The sequence below is a fragment of the Manis pentadactyla genome, chromosome Y (assembly GCF_030020395.1).
Source record: "Manis pentadactyla isolate mManPen7 chromosome Y, mManPen7.hap1, whole genome shotgun sequence".
In the NCBI taxonomy this organism is placed as follows: domain Eukaryota; kingdom Metazoa; phylum Chordata; class Mammalia; order Pholidota; family Manidae; genus Manis; species Manis pentadactyla.
The window spans coordinates 9496431-9512871 of record NC_080039.1 but is presented as its reverse complement, the minus strand read 5'-3'; the positions used below and the strand labels follow the sequence as shown (position 1 = coordinate 9512871).

The 16441-nt window shown below is 39.5% G+C and overlaps 1 pseudogene; it reads left to right on the top strand.

The window, feature by feature from the left end:
- The first annotated feature begins 1798 nt into the window (after positions 1–1798).
- Positions 1799–2824, top strand: LOC130682152 (E3 ubiquitin-protein ligase RNF113A-like; annotated as a pseudogene).
- The last annotated feature ends 13617 nt before the right edge of the window (positions 2825–16441 follow it).

Sequence of the window (16441 nt, the reverse complement as noted above, 5' to 3'; positions counted from 1 at the left end):
AATTATTTTATTAATCTGGCTACTTCTAAAAAATAAGGGTGATTTTGGAGAAAAGTATTGTTTCAATAATGCAGTCTTATCTATACTAAATCCTAATACTAGTCATTGAGATGTAAACTCAATCCAGAATTTTAGTTTCCCCATGATACCTAGCTATGATTCTCAGACTCCTCATATTTCTAGTTCTCATATTCAGCCATGCATTCTTAATCTCATCAAGTTTGTCCTTCCAGAATAGAAGCGCCAAACTTCTGAGGCCCTGTCAACTGACCAGTGATCAAAACCCAGCTGCACCCTTTACTGCACCCCTTCTCAGCATGAAGCAGCTGGAGCGGTTGTCTGGCAGCATCTAGAGTCTCTATCTGTAGAGGATAAAATGAGAAAGAGATCATAAGCTTAGACAGAATAAAGTGAGAGCCTCTGGAGAAAGCAAGGCAAGATATTTGCAGTCAGAGCAATGTAACTACATGCTATGAAATCCCCCCATGATGCCCCTTGTCAGCCAGAAGTATCCAGATCACATTGTTGTCCATTACGACAAAAAGGCTGGAATGTAAGGTTGAAGACACTGGGGGGAGGGGGGAGTATGTCAGGCACTGATGACGTGCCAAAGCCCCCAGATGCTTCCCCTTCCAACCTGAAAAATGTGCCCTAAGCTACCCAATCCTCACTCTGCTGTAAATCTAAACTCTGCCTCCCCCTACCTTCTTTAAAACCTTGCTGCTGCCCTGCTGAGTGTGACTTCCCCAGCCTGTGATAGCCAGACCACAGAACATCACCCAGGAATTTGCATTCAAATAAACTACCTGACCCTTAGTTGCCTCTCTTCGCCTGCTTATTTCAGCTAGGATTTATCTTACAGACATCACACGTGTAGGACAATCACAAAGCCAGAAAGCAAATACATCTATATATGCTGTACTGTAAGAGATGATGTGAAGGTCCTGGAAGAGAGGAAAATCACAATCTTCATGTGAAAACCAGGATGTTGTGGTAAATTCCTAAAGGTTTGCAAGAGATAGAGGAATAAAAAATGTCAAGATAAAAAACTAGGAGTAGGGAAGACGTAAAAGATGAGAGGCTCCCAAGATGTGTATGTGAGAAATTATGACCCAGCAAAAGAGGAAATTAAAAGCCAAAACTCACTGAAACCTCACTTCTGCCTAGGATTTGGGACCTACCTCTTCCCATCGCCTATCTTCCCTGCCCTAGAATCTCTACTTTGCCCTCTTGCCCACTCTTCTTCACCCAGCAAAGAGCTGTTTCTTGCTAGAGTAGAATGTGGTTTCCTCCAGGTTAAATTCGGCAAGTCTCCACTGTTACTCAAGGAGGAAAGGGGAGGGCTGACCTTGGGGCTTCCCATCTCAGAGAGACACCAGCTCCTTAAGGCCTGCCCAAGCCACGGTCCATTTTGTTAATGCCAGTTTGAGAAGGCGGATGTGGGGCCGCAAAAGCAACCCTACCTTGCCCCTGTTACTGAACCTGTGGATGTGCGCAGTGGCCTCTCCAGAGATGACCAAGCACATGACCATGATAGTGATCCCGGGAAGAATCTCCAACTACAGTGCTACGGAGCTACTCAGGGCAAGCACTTGCCTCCAGGATTCCTAAAGGTGACCCACTCTGGCCCCTTTCCCGTAAGCTCTGCAACAGCCCGCCAGTGGGGCGGGACCACGTGCGCCTTCAAAGGAAGCGACGGGGTAGGGCAAGACTCAAAGTCAACTACGACGCGCAGGTATGTGAACAGCTCTCGCGCAACCAAGTCCGCCATACCTGTTTCGGAACTCTGGACTTTAAAATGGCAGAGGAACGTTCTCCAGCAAGGGTGGCAAGTCAGGTGTGCACCTTTCTCTTCAGAAAGTTCGGTGGGCAAAAAGGGGCTGCAGGCTGCACCCCTGCAACCAAGAGCCCGATGACTGCAGCACTGGCAGTAGTTTGAAGGTAGCACTGTGATCCACCCAAAACAGAAGCACACGGCCCACATTCCAATGATAAACAAGACCTGTGGCAGTGGTAAACACAAGGTGCCTTACAATGACTTGAATAGCGAGGAGGAGGAAGAGAGCCATCTAGAGAGTGTCAGCGTGGTCTACAAGTCCACCCGCTTGGCAAAACCTGTGGGGCCAGAAGATATGGGGGCGACTGTTGTCTACGAGCTAGACAGAGAGAAGGAGCGTTATGCACAAGCCATCTTTGAGTGCAGCCAGAAGATCCAGGAGGAGCTGAGAGGCAAGGAAGATGACAAGATCTACCAGGGAATCAATAATTATCAGAAATACACAAAGCCCAAAGATACATCACTGGGCAGTGCTTCCTCTGGGATGATGAGGAAGGGCCCCATTGGAGCTCCCGAGCATCTACGTGCACCATGCGCTGGGAATACCAGCCTGACATTTGCAAAGACTACAAGGACAATGGTTTTTGCGGCCTTGGAGACAGCTGCAAATTCCTCCATGATTGTTCAGATTACAAGCATGGGTGGCAGATTGAACGTGAGCTTGATGAATGTCACTATGGTGTCTATGAGGATGGAAAACATGAAGTGGAAAGGGAAGAGGAGAAAATACCATTGAAGAGTTTGATCTGTCGCCACACCAACCAAAACCCGGTTGTCACCAAGTGCAGGCATTATTTCTGTGAGAGCTGTGCATTGCAGCATTTCCACACCTCTCTGCGCTGCTATGTCTGTGACCAGCAGACCAATGGCGTCTTTTTTCCAGCAGAAGAACTGATTGTTAAACTTGAGAAGCATTGAGCTATAGAAGATGGTGTTGCTTCCAATTTCCCATTAGATACTGATAATGGTCCAATTAATATTTCTTAGTTTTCTCATCCCCAAATCTCAAAATAAATATTTTGTTGTCTTATAAATCTTAATGCAAGTCCTTCCTTTCTAAGGAATGTGACTGAGAGGAAAAGGAGTGTGGTGGTGAACTGGGGTCCTGGATGGATGGCTTGTAAGAGCATAAAGGTAGGTATAATCAGGATTTTTACCGTTGCATAAATGCTTCCTGTGTGTAAAAGATACTTTTCAGAACCCTTTGGCATAAATGCTGGGTATGGGAGAAGTTCCAGAAAGGAGCTAGAATTTATTTGAAAGTAACCAAAGCTGTGATGAATGCAAGAATTGAACTTATCTGTCAGATCACATTTCTGTATCACTTAATAATTTATGAAAGTACTTTAATGCAGTCTCTCTTTTGGGAGTCTGCACTACTTAAAAATACAGCCCAGTGAAAGGTGGGGCAGGGACAGTGGGAGAATAAAGTTGGACTGGTAGCTAGTACCAGAGCAGGGTATGGGCAATGGTCCTTGCTCTCTTTGAAGTCCTACAGGTAACCACTCCTTCCATGGGTGTTTGAAATAGTGTGTACTGTGCTGTCTAGTATAATAGCCACCAGGCTTCATGTGGCTGTTAAGCACTTTAAATGTGGCTGTATTGGCCACCACTGTAAAAGCCACTGTATTGGCCATCACAGTTCCAAATTGGCAGAATGAATCTGTAAAGGGCAGAAAACTAGTATTTTATAATCCATTGTCTGAAAGTGTCTGTTCTTACAAACAGCTGATCACAACCTCTAATTTATGTAGCAATCATTCCAACTAGTTTGAGAATTCCTCAGTGACTAGCCCAGAGCTTGGCATATAATAAGCACTTAATAAATAAGCCCAGAGAAGTATGAAAAGGGAGACTGGGGCTAAAGCCTGGAATCTTGAATCCAAGCTGAGGAGTTTTGACTGTATTCTGTTGGTAATGAGGAGACAGCAAAAGTCTGGGGAGGCGAACACAAACACTTCCTTCTTTATGTTACTGTATACACTGCAGGGAGATGGAAGACAGCGTGGCCTGTTAAATCAAATGATTAGTTAATTTTTAACAATCTGATGAATTTGGGCTGATCCCAGGAAACAGATGCAATAAATTGTGAGTTAGTGTGAATCAAAAACTCACTTTTGCAACACATTTGATAACAAGGTATAAAGTACATTAGGGATACATGAAACACAGGAGAAGCCTACTGGGAAAAGAGCTTAAAATATCATGAGAAGTGGCATTTAAGAGGTAAGACAAAGAAACAGTCAAAGAAGATACAGGACTGAGGGCACTGCAGATACAGATGGAGAAACAGGCGCATACACAGCCATGAAGGGCAAATGAGGAAAGTGATCTAAAGGTCATTGAAAGAAATATGAAAAAGAGGGGCAGAAGATGGCAGCGTGAGTAGAGCAGTGGAAATCTCCTCCCAAAACAACATATATCTATGAAAATATAAGAAAGACAACCCTTCCTAGAATAAAGACCAGAGGACACAGGACAATACCCAGACCACATCCGCACCTGAGAGAACCCAGCGCCTCGCGAAGGGGGTAAGATACAAGCCCCGGCCCCGCGGGAGCCGAGCACCCCTGCCCCCAGCTCCCGGCGGGAGAAGAATAGGCTGAGCGGGAGGGAGACGGAGCCCAGGACTGCCAAACACCCAGCCCCAGCCATCCGGGCCAGAGTGCAGGGCCCTCGATACTGGGAAAACAGGGCAGCAAGAACAGTGAGCGGGCACCGGAGGCCGGGCGCCGGAAAACATAAGAAAAGCAAGTGGCCATTTTTTTTTTTTTTTGCTTTTTTGCTGTTTTGTTTTGGCGAGAGCTTTTTGGTAGTCTTAAAGGGATAGGGAGCCCAAGACTAGGGAAACAGGGCAGCAAGACCGGTGAGCAGAGTCCTGAGGCTGGCACTGGAGAATAAAGAAAGACGAGCGACCACCTTTTTTTTATATTAAAATTTTTATTATTTTTTATTTAATTTAAAATTTTTTTTCTTTTTTTTTTTTTTTTGGTGGTCGTTGTTTTGTTTTGGCGGGTGCTTTTTGGAAGTCTTAAAGGGGCAGGGCGGGACACTTAACCCAGAGGTAGGGAATCCGGGTATCTCTGGGCACCCTAATCCCTGGGCTACAGGGAGCAGGGAGGACCCTTAGACAGATAAATAGCCTCCCAGCCGCTCCTGCTCCAACGCGACTCCACCATTTTGGAGCAGCTGCCCGAGCCAGGCCACGCCCACAGCAACAGCGGAGATTAACTCCATAGCAGCCGGGCAGGAAGCAGAAACCCTGTCTGCGCGCAGCTGCGCAGCACAAGCCACTAGAGGCCGCTGTTCTCCCAGGAGAGGAGGGCCACAAACCAAAAAGAAAGGAAGTCCTTCCAGCCGTCACTCGTCCCAGTTCTGCAGACTATTCCTATCACCATGAAAAGGCAAAGCTACAGGCAGACAAAGATCACAGAGACAACACCAGAGAAGGAGACAGACCTAACCAGTCTTCCTGACAAAGAATTCAAAATAAGAATCATAAACATGCTGACAGAGATGCAGAGAAATATGCAAGAGAAATGGGATGAAGTCCGGAGGGAGACCACAGATGCCAGAAAGGAGATCACAGAAATGAAACAAACTCTGGAAGGGTTTATAAGCAGAATGGATAGAATGCAAGAGGCCATTGATGGAATTGAAACAAGAGAACAGGAACGCATAGAAGCTGACACAGAGAGAGACAAAAGGATCTCCAGGAATGAAACAATATTGAGAGAACTGTGTGACCAATCCAAAAGGAACAATATCCGTATTATAGGGGTCCCAGAAGAAGAAGAGAGAGGAAAAGAGACGGAAAGTATCTTAGAAGAAATAATTACTGAAAAATTCCCCAAACTGGGGGAGGAAATAATCGAACAGACCACGGAAATACACAGAACCCCCAACAGAAAGGATCCAAGAAGGACAACACCAAGACACATAATAATTAAAATGGCAAACATCAAGGACAAGGAAAGTGTTAAAGGCATCTAGAGAGAAAAAGGTCACCTATAAAGAGAAACCCATCAGGCTAACATCAGATTTCTCAACAGAAACCCTACAGGCCAGAAGAGAATGGCATGATATATTTAATACAATGAAACAGAAGGGCCTTGAACCAAAGATACTGTATCCAGCACGACTATCATTCAAATATGACGGTGGGATTAAACAATTCCCAGACAAACAAAAGCTGAGGGAATTTGCTTCCCACAAACCACCTCTACAGAACATCTTACAGGGACTGCTCTAGATGGGAGCACTCCTAGAAGGAGCACAGCACAAAACACCCAACATATGAAGAATCGAGGAGGAGGAACAAGAAGGGAGAGAAGAAAAGAATCTCCAAACAGTGTATATAACAGCTCAATAAGCGAGATAAGTTAGGCAGTAAGATACTAAAGAGGCTAACCTTGAACGTTTGGTAACCACGAATTTAAAGCCTGCAATGGCAATAAGTACATATCTTTCAATAGTCACCCTAAATGTTAATGGGTTGAATGCAGCAATCAAAAGATACAGAGTAACAGAATGGATAAAAATGCAAGACCCATTTTAATGCTGCTTACAAGAAACTCACCTCAAACCCAAAGACATGTACAGACTAAAAGTCAAGGGATGGAAAAACATATTTCAAGCAAACAACAGTGAGAAGAAAGCAGGGGTTGCAGTACTAATATCAGATGAAATAGACTTCAAAACAAAGAAAGTAACAAGAGATAAAGAAGGACACTATATAATGATAAAAGGCTCAGTCAAACAAGAGGATATAACCATTCTAAATATATATGCACCCAACACAGGAGCACCAGCATATGTGAAACAAATACAAACAGAACTAAAGGGGGATATAGACTGCAATGCATTCATTCTAGGAGAATTCAACACACCACTCACTCCAAAGGATAGGTCCACTGGGCAGAAAATAAGCAAGGACACGGAACCACTGAACAACACAGTAGAGCAGATGGACCTAATAGACATCTATAGAACTCTACATCCAAAAGCAACAGGATACACATTCTTCACAAGTGCTCATGGAACATTCTCCAGAATAGACCACATACTAGGCCACAAAAAGAGCCTCAGAAAATTCCAAAAGATTGAAATCCTACCAACCAACTTTTCAGACCACAAAGGCATAAAACTAGAAATAAACTGCAAAAAGAAAGCAAAGAGACTCACAAACACATGGAGGCTTAACAACATGCTCCTAAATAATCAATAGATCAATGACCAAATCGAAATGGAGATCCAGCAATATATGGAAACAAATGACAACAACAACACGAAGCCCCAACTTCTATGGGACACAGCAAAAGCAGTCTTAAGAGGAAAGTATATAGCAATCTAAGCATATTTAAAAAAGGAAGAGCAATCCCAAATGAATGGTCTAATGTCACAATTATCGAAATTGGAAAAAGAAGAACAGATGAGGCCTAAGGTCAGCAGAAGGAGGGACATAATAAAGATCAGAGAGGAAATAAATAAAATTGAGAAGAATAAAACAATAGCAAAAATCAATGAAACCAAGAGCTGGTTCTTCGAGAAAATAAACAAAATAGATAAGCCTCTAGCCAGACTTATTAAGAAGAAAAGAGAGTCAACACAAATCAACAGTATCAGAAATGAGAAAGGAAAAATCACGACGGACCTCACGGAAATGCAAAGAATTATTAGAGAATCCTATGAAAACCTATATGCTAACAAGCTGGGAAACCTAGGAGAAATGGACAACTTCCTAGAAAAATACAACCTTCCAAGATTGATCCAGAAAGAAACAGAAAATCTAAACAGACCAATTACCATCAACGAAATTGAAGCGGAAATCAAAAAACTACCAAAGAACAAAACGCCGGGGCCAGACGGATTTACCTCGGAATTTTATCAGACATACAAGGAAGACATAATACCCATTCTCCTTAAAGTTTTCCAAAAAATAGAGGAGGAGGGGATACTCCCAAACTCATTCTATGAAGCTAACATCATCCTAATACCAAAACCAGCTAACGACCCCACCAAAAAAGAAAACTACAGACCAATATCCCTGATGAACGTAGATGCAAAAATACTCAACAAAATATTAGCAAAACGAATTCAAATATACATCAAAAGGATCATACACCACGACCAAGTGGGATTCATTCCAGGGATGCAAGGATGGTACAACATTCGAACGTCCATCAACATCATCCACCACATCAACAAAAAGAAAGACAAAAACCACATGATCATCTCCATAGATGCTGAAAAAGCATTTGACAAAGTTCAACATCCATTCATGTTAAAAACTCTCAGCAAAATGGGAATAGAGGGCAAGTACCTCAACATAATAAAGGCCATCTATGATAAACCCACAGCCAACATTATATTGAACAGCTAGAAGCTGAAAGCATTTCCGCTGAGATCGGGAACTAGACAGGGATGCCCACTCTCTCCACTGTTATTTAACATAGTACTGGAGGTCCTAGCCACGGCAATCAGACAAAATAAAGAAATACAAGGAATCCAGATTGGTAAAGAAGAAGTTAAACTGTCACTATTTGCAGATGACATGATACTGTACATAAAAAACCCTAAAGACTCTACCCCAAAACTACTAGAACTGATATTGGAATACAGCAAAGTTGCAGGATACAAAATCAACACACAGAAATCTTTGGCTTTCCTATACACTAACAATGAACCAACAGGAAGAGAAATCAGGAAAACAACTCCATTCACAATTGCATCAAAAAAAATAAAATACCTAGGAATAAACCTAACCAAAGAAGTGAAAGACTTATACTCTGAAAACTACAAGTCACTCTTAAAAGAAATAAAAGGGGCCACTAACAGATGGAAACTCATCCCATGCTCGTGGCTAGGAAGAATTAATATCGTTAAAATGGCCATCCTGCCCAAAGCAATATACAGATTTGATGCAATCCCTATGAAACTACCAGCAACATTCTTCAATGAACTGGAACAAATAATTCAAAAATTCATATGGAAACACCAAAAACCCCGAATAGCCAAAGCAATCCTGAGAAAGAAGAATAAAGTAGGGGGGATCTCACTCCCCAACTTCAAGCTCTACTATAAAGCCATAGTAATCAAGACAATTTGGTACTGGCACAAGAGCAGAGCCACAGACCAATGGAACAGACTAGAGAATCCAGACATTAACCCAGACATATATGGTCAATTAATATTTGATAAAGGAGCCATGGACATACAATGGCGAAATGACAGTCTCTTCAACAGGTGGTGCTTGCAAAACTGGACAGCTACATGTAGGAGAATGAAACTGGACCATTGTCTAACCCCATATACAAAAGTAAACTCAAAATGGATCAAAGACCTGAATGTAAGCCATGAAACCATTAAACTCTTGGAAGAAAACATAGGCACCAACCTCTTAGACATAAACATGAGTGACCTCTTCTTGAACATATCTCCCCGGGCAAGGAAAACAACAGCAAAAATGAACAAGTGGGACTATATTAAGCTGAAAAGCTTCTGTACAGCAAAAGACACCATCAATAGAACAAGAAGGATCCCTACAGTATGGGAGAATATATTTGAAAATGACACATCCGATAAAGGCTTGACGTCCAGAATATATAAAGGGCTCACACACCTCAACAAACAAGAAACAAATAACCCAATTAAAAAATGGGTAGACAAACTGAACAGACGGTTCTACAAAAAAGAAATACAGAAGGCCAACAGACACATGAAAAGATGCTCCACATCGCTAATTATCAGAGAAATGCAAATTAAAACTCCAATGAGGTATCACCTCACACCAGTAAGGATGGCTGCCATCCAAAAGACAAACAACAACAAATGTTGGCGAGGCTGTGGAGAAAGGGGAACCCTCCTACACTGCTGGTGAGAATGTAAGTTAGTTCAACCATTGTGGAAAGCAGTATGGAGGTATAGTCAAAATGCTCAAAACAGACCTACCATTTGACCCAGGAATTGCACTCCTAGGAATTTACCCTAAGAATGCAGCAATCAAGTATGAGAAAGATCAGTGCACCCCTATGTTTATCACAGCACTATTTACAATAGCCAAGAATTGGAAGCAACCTAAATGTCCATCGATAGATGAATGGATAAAGAAGATGTGGTACATATTCACAATGGAATACTACTCAGCCATAAGAAAAGGGTAAATCCCACCATTTGCAGCAACATGGATGGAGCTGGAGGGTATTATGCTCAGTAAAACAAGCCAAGCGGAGAAAGAGAAATACCAAATGATTTCACTTACCTGTGGAATATAAGAACAAAGGAAAAACTGAAGGAACAAAACAGCACCATAATCACAGAACTCAAGAATGGACTAACAGGTACCAAAGGGAAAGGGACTGGGGAGGATGGGTGAGTAGGGAGGGATAAGGGGGGTGAAGTAGGGGGGTATTAAGATTAACATGCATGGGGGGGTAGGAGAAAAGGGAGGGCTGTACAACACAGAGAAGGCAAGTAGTGATTCTACAACATTTTGCTATGCTGATCGTCAGTGACTGTAAAGGGTTTTATAGGGGAGACCTGGTATAGGGGAGAGCCTAGTAAACATAATATTCATAATGTAAGTGTAGATTAGTGATACCAAAAACAAAACTAAACAAAACAAAACAAAAAAAGGGCTGTTCCTGTGTGGTAACCTCCAATGAGTTCTACACAAGGGTATAAAGGGCATATGAAAGTGTAGGCAAAGGGTCTGTTTGCATTTATACAGAAGATCAAAGCCTAATTGGGCTACCCCGAAAATGAACTAAGATATGATATGAAAGAGAACTTCCAACATCAGCACTCTCTGGAAGACTCATGCCAGAAGATGATCATCAAAAAACCCCAACAAAGATCCACGCACTGCTACAGCTGTAGATGCACTCATCCCACCAGCTCCTGGACTTGCCATGGGAATGAGGAAGGAGATATCTAAGCTGGCCTGTGCATACAGTAGAACAACAAATTTGACTGGATCTATACTGTTGGAACTCAACCAAGAATTAGGAGAAGTGCAAATTGTAGCACTCCAAAATCTTACAACTAGAGACTATTTAATGTTAAAAGAACATAAGGGATGTGAACATTCCCCAGGAATGGGTTGTTTTAACTTGTCTGATTTCTCTCAGACTGTTCAAGTTCAGTTGGACAATATCCATCATATCATAGATAATTTTTCACAAATGCCAAGGAAGCCTAACTGGTTTTCTTGGTTTCACTGGAGATGGCTGGTACTTACAGATATGCTTTGGTTATGTAACTATACTCCTATTATGTTAATGTGTGTGTGCAATTAAAGTAGTAGCTTAAAACCTATACATGCTGAAGTTACTCTACAAGAAGATATGTCAAAGAAATAATCAATCTTACCACGTTTTCTTCCGCCTGCTACTTCTATAGCTTTTCTTCTTCCTTCCTAATTACAATCCTTAAATAGAATTCGTGCCTCATATCAAATTTACCGAGTATCATAATTCTTCCTAGTGGTAAAGATACCTCAAGACAAATGCTGGGCATAGAAGCTATAGGGCATAAATATGCAAAGAAGTAAAAAGCTAACCATTTCAAACGAAAAGGCTCCTCTCTCACTTACCAACTTTACATTTCCCTGTATGGCCCCGGAAGATGACTGGTTAGCCAGAGATGAGTAAGATTCCTCAAGGGAGGAACAACCTAAGACAGGCACAGTCGCAGGGGGGTCATCAGGTGAGAAATTGGGGATCAACAGAGGTGAGGCTTAGAACCTCACAACCCCCTGTTCTGAGAGAAATCTTCTGCATACGTGGATGTTTTATTGCCCTTGTCTAGCTTGGATTAACGCATAGTCTACAGGCACACCTGATCCTCTACATATGCTCTCTTACAACACTAAACTATGTTTTCTACCTTTATCTTGTATCTACCTACCACTTCAGCATTTTATTAAAAATAATAATAATAAAGAGAGAAATGTGGTATCCACATGTAAATCAAGTATAAAAACCGAATGAGTATTCATATTTGAACTGACTGTATATAGTTCATAATGCACGAGCAAAACCGAAAGTTTCTGTGATGACTGCCCTTGTACTGTTCACTATGTAACTTATTCATTATGTAAGAATTTGTTCTCCATGTAAGAACTTGTTTGTTATGCCTCAGAAGATTGGAGACTGATGAAAATTAAGCTTGGGGTGGGTTAATGATTGTGCATTGAGCATTGACTCCCCTATACAGAATTTTATTTTTGTTAACAACCATTTGATCAATAAATATGAGAGATGCCCTCACACACAAAAAAATAATAAATAAATAAAAATAAAAGTAGAGTGGAAAATGTGTTAGAGTCTTAACCACTAAATAAGCATAATTAAGTTGCAAGGTTCAAATGTGAAGGATGGAAATTTCAAATGTTTCTGAAATTAATCATGGCCGAAAAAGTTAAACCTACTCATTCATTCTTAAATCATGTTGAAATGTCCTTTTAGCCTTGCAAAAAAATATAAACGACTGACGATGAAAGTCTCAGCATGTCATGGACTGTCACTATGATATAAACAAAAGCAGCAGACAACTATGAAAAAAAAAAAGAAATATGGCAATGAGCAGCAAAATAATCATAAAAATGTCATATTTTTACTGTTCCTCAGAATTTATACTTAGAAGTTATTCAAAGTAGAGTAAAGCTTCATGGGAAAAGATACACATTGACTTGTAATCTATTATGTAACTAAGCTGAGGGAAAAATTCCAGGAGAAAACAAAGATGAAAGAGAAAGAATGCTGCTGCTGAAGAAGCTCTAGAAGGCAGCTGCAACTGCAAGGGTATGGGGTTAAAGGCATAAATCAAGAAGTTAGTCATAAAGAGCTGAGAGAAGAGAACATGACATTTGCCTGCTATTCCACATGTCTCATACCTGCCTGAATTTTAAGAGTGTGCAAATGTTTGCAAATGGGCATCGCTGGGATCTGGAACATTCAGCACATTCTTAGAAGGGATCATAACTGCACAACAACACATGAATTGATAGTGTGCTCAGAATCTTTTTCATGTTTCCAAGTTTATGATTACATTTTTTAAGTCAGAACTATTTTTATCACCTTGAATTAAAGGGTGCAACTTAGTATTTTTACTTGTCACTGATACAATCTTACACTAGTTTCAGGTACACAACACAGTGCTTCAACAGTTACGCATATTATATCCCCACCCCCACTAGTACTGCTATTATCTGTTAACATAGGTAGATGTTACAGAATCATTTGCTATATTCTCCAAGCTGTGCTCCTATCCCCGTGACCAACTACTTTATGATTGTGAATTTTTGTGCCCCTTTATTCCCCTCAACCACACCCACCCACCCTCTCCCCTATGGTAACCATCCGTCCCTTCTCAGTGTCTGTGAGTCAACTGCTGTTTTGTTCATTTAGTTTTGATTTGTGTTTATACTCCACAAATAAGTGAAATCATGGTATTTTTCTTTCTCCACCTGGCTTATTTTACTGAAAATAATACCCTATAAATCATGTGTTAGTATAATTAAATGAAAAAGCTTGTCAGAATGGGCAAACAAAGATACCTCAAAAATATGCTTTTTATAAATTATATTCTTCATTAAAAGTCACTGATAATTAAATATAAGAGAAGGATATTCAATGTAATAACTAACAGGGAAAGCTTGTATAAATATAATATTAAGTAAAGTAGACTTTAAGAGAAGAAGTTTTATGTATATATATATAAAGTGTCATATATAATTATATCATAACTATAATGTAGCTTTGTATTGATAAAAGACTAAATAAAGTGATAAATTATTGCTGCATGTGTATGCACTCAAAAAAAATAAAAGAATCATATTAATAACCTAACCTTCCATTTTGAGATACTGGAAGAATATTTTCCAACTAAACTTATAGCAAGCAGAAATAATCAAGATTATAGTGGAATTTAATGAAATAGAGAGTAGAATAACTATACCAAATATCAATGCAACCAAAAGCTGTTTCTTTGAAAAGATCAATAAAATTGGCAAACCTTTAGCTAGATTGACCAAAAATGTGAAAGAGTAGATCCAAATTTCTAGAATCAGAAATGAAAAGGGGAACATTACTGCTGATCTTACATAAATAAAAAGGTTTATAAATGAATACCATGAACAACTGTATGCTAATACATCAGATAACTTAGATGAAATGACAAATTTATAGGAACACGCAAACTATGGAAGCTAACATGAGAAGAAATACACAATCTGAATAGATCTATAACACGTAAGGAAAGTGAATTAGTAATAAAAAATTCTTCACCAGAAGAGCCCCCACTCAGATGGCTTCTGTGCTAAATTCTACCAATATTAAAGGAGAAATTGGTACCAACATATCACAAACTTGTCCAAAAAATTGAAGGTAATGGAAAATTTCCCAATTCTTCTGTAAAGTCAGTACTGCCCTGATATCAAAATCAAACACATCATAATAAAAGAAAACTACAGAGTAATTTCTCTTACGAATATGGATGCAAAAATCTTTGACAACATACTAGCAATCTGAATCTACAACATATGAAAGTAATTGTACACCAAAACTAAGTGGAATTTATCCCAGCAATTCAAAGTTGATTTTACATCCAAAAATCAAATAATATTATGCCATATTAGTAGAATAAAAACAAAACTCATATAATCATCTCAGTAGACATAGAAAAAGCATGTTATAAAAATCCAATACCCCTGAGACTAGTGGTTACTAAATGGAGGGGGTTAGGGGAGGGTAAATGAGGAGAGGGAGAAGGGGATTAAGGGACATTATACTAAGCACTCACAATATAGGTAGGTCAAAGGGAAGGGAGTATAGCATGGAGAAGACAAGTAATGACTCTATAGCATCTTCCTACACTGATGGACTGCAATAGAATGTGGGGGGGACTTGATAATATGGGTGAATGTAGTAACCACAATGTTGCTCATGTGAAACCTTCATAAGATTTTACATCAATAATATCTTATTTAAAAAATCTAATACCTTTTAAAAAACATTCAACAAACTAAGCATAGAAGGGATTTTCCTTAATCTAAGAAAGATCATCTACAAAAAACTCACTGCTAACAACATACCTTGTGGTGTGAGACTGGATGCTTTCCTCCTAAGATCAGGAACAAGCCAAGGATGTCTGCTCTCACCACTTCTATTCAACATTGTACCAGAGGGTTTGGCCATGGCAATCGGTCAAGACAATGAAATAAAAGGCATCCAGATTGGAAAGGAAGAAGTAAATCTATCTTTATGGATCACATGATCATGTATATAGAAAATCCTAAATCACCGTGGTGATGCTGTATGATATCAATATAAAACATCAATTGTATTTCTATACATCTGCAAAGAATAAGCTGAAAATGAAATTAAGAAAAGTATTTACAATGCCATCCAAAGTAATAAAATAAGAATAAAGCTAACCAGAGAAGTTCAATACTTATAATCTGAAAACTAAAAAACATTTTTAAAAGAAATTAAAGATTCGAATTAATGGAAAAACATCCTGTGTTCATCCATTAGAAGATTAGTGTGAATTAATATAGTTAAGATGGCAATGCTCTCTAAACTGATCTACAGATTCAGTTCAATTCAGTCGGAATCCCACTGATTTATTTGTATAATTTGATGATAAGATTCAAAATTTCATAAAGAATTGCAAGAAATCCAGAATATCCAAAACAATAGGAGGGCTCACACTTCCAGATTTCAAAACTTAGCACAAAACAACAGTAATCAAGACTTTGTGATATTCGTGTAAGGTAGACATATAGATAAGTTGAAAAGAATTGAGAGTCCAACTAACGTTTTACAAGAGTACCAAGAACAGTAAATAGCCTTTTCAACAAATGGGGATAGGTCACTGTATAGCCACAGGCAAAATAAAAAATTTGAATCCTTACCTTGTGCTATGTACAAAAATTAACTCAAAATAGACCAAAGACCTAAATGTAAGAGCTAAAACTATAAAATTCTTGGAAATGTAAATCTCTCTGACCTTGGATTTATCAATATATTCTTAGATATGACACCAAAGGCATGAATAACAAAGAATGAATAAATTGTACTTCATCAAAATTAAAACATTTGTGCTTCAAAGAAAACCAACCCACAAGAACGTAAAAAGACAACACACCGAATGGGAGAAAAAAATTTGCAAATTATATATTTGATAAGGGTCTAGTATCCAGAATATGTGAGGAACCCCTACAACGGAACAACCAGAAGACAAACAACCCAATTAGAAAATGAATAAAGGAGGTGAATAGACATTTCTACAAAGTTGATACACAAATAGCTAAAAAGCACATAAAAAGATGTTCTGTGTCACTCGTCATTTGGGTAGTACAAATCCAAACCACAATGAGATACTTCACACCTACTTGAATGACTATTTTTAAAAAAGGAAAATAACATGTGCTGGTAAGCATGTGAAGAAGTTGGAATGTTTTTACATTGCTGCTCATAATATAAAATGGTACAGCTGCTGTGGAAAACAGTTTGCCAGTTCTGCAACAAGTTAAACATAACATTATTACTAAGTTAAACATTACCATATGACCCAGAAATTTCACTCCTATGGGAATACTCA